Source organism: Zalophus californianus, chromosome 5, assembly GCF_009762305.2.
Source record: "Zalophus californianus isolate mZalCal1 chromosome 5, mZalCal1.pri.v2, whole genome shotgun sequence".
Lineage (NCBI taxonomy): Eukaryota > Metazoa > Chordata > Mammalia > Carnivora > Otariidae > Zalophus > Zalophus californianus.
In genome coordinates this window covers 118,975,156-118,981,744 of record NC_045599.1, presented here as the reverse complement: position 1 = coordinate 118,981,744, position 6,589 = coordinate 118,975,156, and the positions used below count along the sequence as shown (strand labels likewise).

General features: G+C 35.6%; 1 pseudogene; it reads right to left on the bottom strand.

The window, feature by feature from the left end:
* Positions 1–5,876: 5,876 nt before the first annotated feature.
* On the bottom strand, positions 5,877–6,327 carry LOC113928480 (annotated as a pseudogene).
* Between the last annotated feature and the right edge of the window lie 262 nt (positions 6,328–6,589).

Sequence of the window (6,589 nt, the reverse complement as noted above, 5' to 3'; positions counted from 1 at the left end):
GTGGTCTGGGTTTTGTGTTCCTTTTTTAGTAATTGGGGACATATAAATCTCTATCATAATTTGTTGCCTGATTATCACCATAGCTAGCAACATTAATTTAGTTGTCTGTTGACACAAGAATAAGCCTCTGCTTGCTCCTTCTAATTTGACATAAGAAATTAAGTCAATGTCAAGCATATGTTATAGGCCTTTATATTATTGCAATTTTGGTAGATCCAAGGTTTAATGTAGTACTACACACATATATAGATCTATTAAAAAATATAACTGCTTATCTTTATAGAATGAATTCATAGTCAAATGCTGTTTATAAAACTATGTTTTTGCCTTCACTACTGATAAAGATGAAAGAAAGATAAACTTCAGTTGTAGAATATTAATTCAATAGATTATATTTGTTCATCAACACAAATGTGTTCCTCAAGATACCCCTAAGCCTTAAGCATGATTAATAGGACACTGGGTTCCTAGAGCTGGTGTCTTCTGGTCCATATGTAGAATTATATAATGCACAGCTGTTGGTGATTAATCACGGGTACTGCAGTGCTCATGAGTTTATTCTCTATTCCTTAGAAGAGCAAAAATGTAATGATGTGTGGGTGTGTGTGTAATCTTAGTAAACAAATTTTGAACACATGTAATGCTGATTTATCAGTTCCCAATTCATTAATGGAGAGCTTTTGCTTTCCCAATGATTAAAATCAGTGAAACATCTGGACGTATGTTTATATTTGGCTTGATCGACTTTGTTTATATAACAAATTATAGTTGTATAATTTGTGACTGAAACCATGCTTAGGTGGTATAAATGAGCTACTTCCTTAGAGATTCCCAAATTGTGCAGGAGGCAGGTGTTGAAGTGACCCAGAATCTAGGAGTCTAATAGATCTGCTATGTTTCTTTGCCTATCAGGAAGTACAAAAATAGTCTACCATTTCAACAGCCCTGGTGGAGATCAGATTGTCATGGAGTAGATTTAGATTTAATTTAACTCTCTTTATCTTCATCCTGCTTCACTAGCCAGAGCCCGAATTGTTATATATTTGTGCATTTTCATATAACTAAGTTAAACTTATCCTACCCGAAATGTTTTAATTAATATACTACATATGATATTTCTTTCTTCCTTTTTTTTTTTTAAATGATGGAGTATTTCTCTGACAAATTATCACTTGTGTTCAGGGGCAATGCAAACACTATAGCTAATTAAATGCTACTACAAAATGCACCATCTTCATTTCCAGTTCATCTGGTGTATTGCTACATTTCTTTAGTAGAAATTTTACCCGCTGTTTTGAGAAAACCAGTTCCGTGAATGCTTTTAAAACTAATTCCAGCTGATAACTGAAAATGTGTTTCAAAATGTCCCCAGCTTACCAGGTTATAGTACCCAGGTCTTTCAGTTCTTTCTCGCTTCTTCTATTGACTGTGAAGCTTTTTTTCATATAAAACATGAAATGTTACATTGCTTTCACTGAAACATCACATAAATCAAGGAAATGAAGTGCCTTAGGACAGGTTCTCCAAGGAACAGATTCTGAGATTCTGAGATTTATATGCAGGGGTTTTATTGGGGATTGCTCTTGTGAACAGCTAGGAAACATGATTGGAGCAATACTGAGCAGACCAAGAAGGTGAGCTATGAAGCAGTTTCAACTGTGGCCTCCGATAATCCTACAAAGCCCTCCATTTGGTATGGCCCTTCAGAATTTTTATGTTTTGAGGCAAGAAACCAGGATTTTATCTCCTGTATCTACCAGTCATTGAATGCAGGCCACCCTTGGGGAGGGGGTTGACCTTGGGCCAGTCTGCTCTCTGGCTGCGGCTAATTCCTGGAGATAATCAGAGAGCTGTCGACCAACATTCCCAGCAATGGAAGAAATGAGTGTTTCAGTCCTGAGGAGGATTTCAGAGCAGCACAATACAGTATCTGGTGTAATGAGATGCCTAACTTTTGGTACAACATTGGTAATGCCAGTTGTGCATGGTGATTTTCTTGTGTGTTATACATACAAGAGCATTAAAACAATTCAAGTAAACTGTGGCCTGTAAGTAGTGGATAACCATGCTATAGAATAATTGGGAAGTTATCTTTATCTTTAGATAACTTTAGAAATGTCAGCCTCTGATTTCCCACTGAGACCCTAGGGAAGTTACAATCAAGATTATCATTAGCTTTAATGAGAATAATTTGTACAGAATCCCATGTGTTAGACAAAGAATAAAAACATCTCCACACGGGAAGCTTTGAACATCTCTTTGTTTATTTCATCCTTTATTTATTTATTTTTAAAGATTTTATTTATTTATTTGACAGAGAGAGACACAGCGAGAGCAGGAACACAAGCAGGGGGAGTGGGAGAGGGAGAAGCAGGCTTCCCACTGAGCAGGGAACCCAATGCAGGGCATGATCCCAGGACCCTGGGATCATGACCTGGGCCGAAGGCAGATGCTTCACCAACTGAGCCACCCAGGCGCCCCTTATTTCATCCTTTAAATGAATACAAAGTTGTTTTCTTTTCAGAGATTTTATCAAAATGACATTGAAGATTTCTCATATTTTTATCTTATTCCTAGTAGATTTTCAACAATGCTAGTACCAGGTATTAGTATTTAAAAAATATTTCTATCAATCTGGGTTTAAAAATTATAAATAATAGGGCGCCTGGGTGGCACAGTTGGTTGAGTGACTGCCTTCCGCTCGGGTCATGATCCTGGAGTCCCAGGATCGAGTCCCACTTTGGGCTCCCTGTTCAGCAGGGAGTCTGCTTCTTCCTCTGACCCTCCCCCTCTCATGCTCTCTCTCTTATTCTCTCTCTCTCTCTCAAATAAATAAATAAAATCTTTTAAAAAAATAAAAAATAAAAATTATAAATAATAGAGAATTACATGGACTACTAAACAAAATAATAGAGCTAAAATCTAAGGGTCAAATGAATCTATTCTAAAGCTATGTTTAGATTGAAGAGGACTATAGTAGTTGAATGATACACATTTTGATGTTTATTGTCATAATTACTGCCATGGCAAAAATAAATCCAGATGTGTGGTGAGCATAAAAAAGTAGCAAAGTGGCATAATTGAATCAAACAGATAAAATTTAGTAGTTGAATGAACAGGTCAATTTGCATTTAACACTAAGGGATCAACTGGTATTTGGAATGAGTGTTAGTGACAGATGGCATAGTTATGTAGTCCTATTTCAGTCAATTAACAAGTAATTGACAGATGTGCTGAGCAATTATTTGAATAAAAATGTTTAGAATTGTTTCTTAAACTTCCAAGTTTATCAGATGTGATTATAGTAAATTCTTTATATAAATTGAACTAAACAAATTGGCATATTCATTAATTCAAAATGCCAGTATTGTTTTAACTGTATAATTAACTCCTCCTCATGTGCTTAATGAAACAATCAATCTGATCTTGATCTATAGTAAATGATGACAATAACAAAATGAAGACTTCTATAAAGGAAATATCAATTTTGTATAGTAGGAGACCCCCCCTAAATCAGACATTGGATAAATCAGACAAAATAACCATACTCATCATAAAATCTTAATTATCAGTGGACATTGCCCTCATAGAATTTTGCACTAACTTGATTAGGTTAACTTTTTCTTTAAGCTCAGGATATAAAATTTCATCTGCTTTATGTTGTGCTAGAGAAAAATGGTTCCTAGGCCGCATATTATACCTCTACACTCAGATTAGGAGTCATGTAGCAGGTGCCCTTCCAAAGTTTTAATAATTCAGTTTTCTTCTTGCTGAAGTACATCCTTCAGCATGACTGTCGGTGAGGATCTACAGGCAACATTTTATTTGTGCTTTTGTGTTTATGAATATCTGGGCGGGGAATATGCTTCTCCCTTTCCCTCTGCCCCTCCCCCAGCTCCTTCTCTCTCTCTCTCACTCTCCCTCTCTCTCAAATAGATAAATAAAATCTTAAAAAAAAGGTTTGGAAACTGAGAAAAAAAATAGGGAACAAGGTAATTGACCTAACAAACTTAAAAATACTAAAATTATGACCATCACTAATAATAGCTATTTGGCAAGGCCTTACAAACAAGGTAGAGTACCTGAAGAAAATACAATTTGTTACATAACTTTGAATCTTTTGAAAGATGATAGTAATTATTGATTAACTTTAGACTTTAGTAGGGAGAAATAAAATTAAGTGTGTATGTTAAAATTTTTAAAGGAAACAAAGCCACTGCAATAATAGAAATAGAATGTTCAATTTTTTAACCAGGAAAAAATTTCTATCAAGTCAACAAAAAGCAGGAAAAGAAAAACAAGATACTAAGAAAAAGATAGTAAACTAAAAGCCTTATTTTAAAGTGTTATAAATACAAATATATTAGTAATTAGAATAAGCGTAATAAATTAATTATCCTGTTAGAAGACCAAGACCATCAGGTTTGATTTAAAAATAAATAGCTGTGTTGTTGGCAAATGATAATGCCTTACAAAAAAAAGGTTGAAAACTAAGATATGACAAAAATTATTCTATATAAATACTAACCAAGAGGGACAGAGAATAGTTTTATCGGAAATAGAGTTAATCTACTTCTTCCTTCCCAATGTGGATAGCTTTTATTTCTTTTTTTGCCTAATTACTCTGGTTAGGACTTCCAGTATTATGTTGATAGAAGTGGTAAGAGTGAACATCCTTGTCTTGTTCCTTATCTTAAAGGAAATGCTTTCAGCTTTTTAAAACTGAGTATAATATTAACTGTGGGCTCGTCATATATGGCCCTTACTATGGTTGAGTTACATTCCTTCTATATTTGTTGAGAGCTTTTATTATGAAAGGATATTGAATTTTGTAAAATGCTTTTTCCCATCTACTGAGATGATCATGATTTTTATCCTTTATTCTGTTAATGTGGTGTATTATATTTATTGACTTACAAATATTGAACCACCCTTGACTGTCACAGATAAGCCCCACTTGATCATTGCAGATGATCATTTTAATGTGTAGTTCAATAGAGTTTGCTAGTATTTTGTTGGGATTTTTGGCCTCTATGTTCATCCTGGATACTGGCTTGTATTTTTTGTTTATTTGTTTATTTAACATAATCAAGTGCAGAGGGCAGTGTCCTATAAGTCATTGTGGTACTTATTGAGCATCGATTACATGACAGGCGTTATGATAATTTCTTTTTTTCTTTCATAATTGAGTTTTTATTGGTTGTTCTGAGGATCAGTACAGACATCTCATTTGTATACAATTCTTAACATATGTACAGAAAATCTAAAAAAAAAATCATGTAGTTGTGACTATTTTCTAAAAGTTATTCCAGTGACCTCCCCGCTTAAAATCTGGAGGCAGATTTTCCTTAACAGTGTATCAAGTACCAGTATCTCCAAATGTTGATACACTGTTACATTGTTACACCCCATTAATTCACAATTTAATATCCTATACACTACATAAATTTTCAATCTTGCACAACACATTAACAGAGTTTCTAGAAAACTGGACTACCACAACGAGGATGTGACAGAGTGAACAAAATTCTGACAGGGAATGCCAAGATCAAGGAGTGGGTTTCTTTAGGAAACGATTCTACCAAAAGCAACATGGGAATAGAAGTAATTTAAAATGTTCAAGACATATTAAATGCACGATTGACTCCAAATTGCCATTTAGTATGCTTCATCTTATAGGATAGAAAAACTACCCCATCTGTGGAATGTTAAGCTGACACCCAAGGCAATCAAAGCCTCCCACGTTCAATATCCCACTTCTTTCTGGTCATACCAGAAAATACACAACAGCAAAGGATTTTGTCTCTTAAAAAAACTTGATCTTAGCCAAAAGGCTGAGAAGCGATTGTCTCTTAAAAACAAAAAGCATTTTCACTTTAAAAAATGGGTTGAGGTGGGATTCCCTCCTTCTTAAAAAGGTTTTTAGAGCCACTAAAAAAAAACCTGCATTTACACAATAGTGGATAAAAATATTCCTTGGGATTGTACAAGAAGGGAGACAGGGACCACTGATAAGACATAGTAATGATTTTAATCAGACTTGGCTTCTTTCCTGCTTCATCAGAAGCTGGACTCACCTCATTTTTAGTTTCTCCATTTTCTGCAGGTAAGTCTGCCTTTGTTTCTTGCTTAGCCCCTTCAGCCTATTTTCCCTTCCCCTCCTTTTCCCCTTTGTACTTTTTTGTCTGAAGATTTATCCTGTCCTGTCCCCTTTTCTGGCTTTGTTTCCACTTTTGCAGGAGCAGGTTTGGCTGACAGCCTTGCAGATCTCCTCTTGGGCCCCTCCTTTCCCACCCTCTTGACAGAGCTGACCTTCTTCTAGGGCATCATGGTGGCAGGGCCCAGAGCGCCCACAGCCTTCACGAAGCTGGGCTGCTTGGCCCATGGGGCTCCTGCCACTGCCTGAGCTTCTGTGAGCCGCCTGATAATTTCTGAAGACAGCTAAAAATGTAGCAGTTTTTGTTTTAAAGAGCTCAGTCTACCCAGTGACACGGACACGTAAATTAAACAGACAAACAAACAAAAACCAAACAAGCAAATCCCCCGCAAAACCCAAAAACCAAAAACAAAACCCCAAAAACCAAACCAT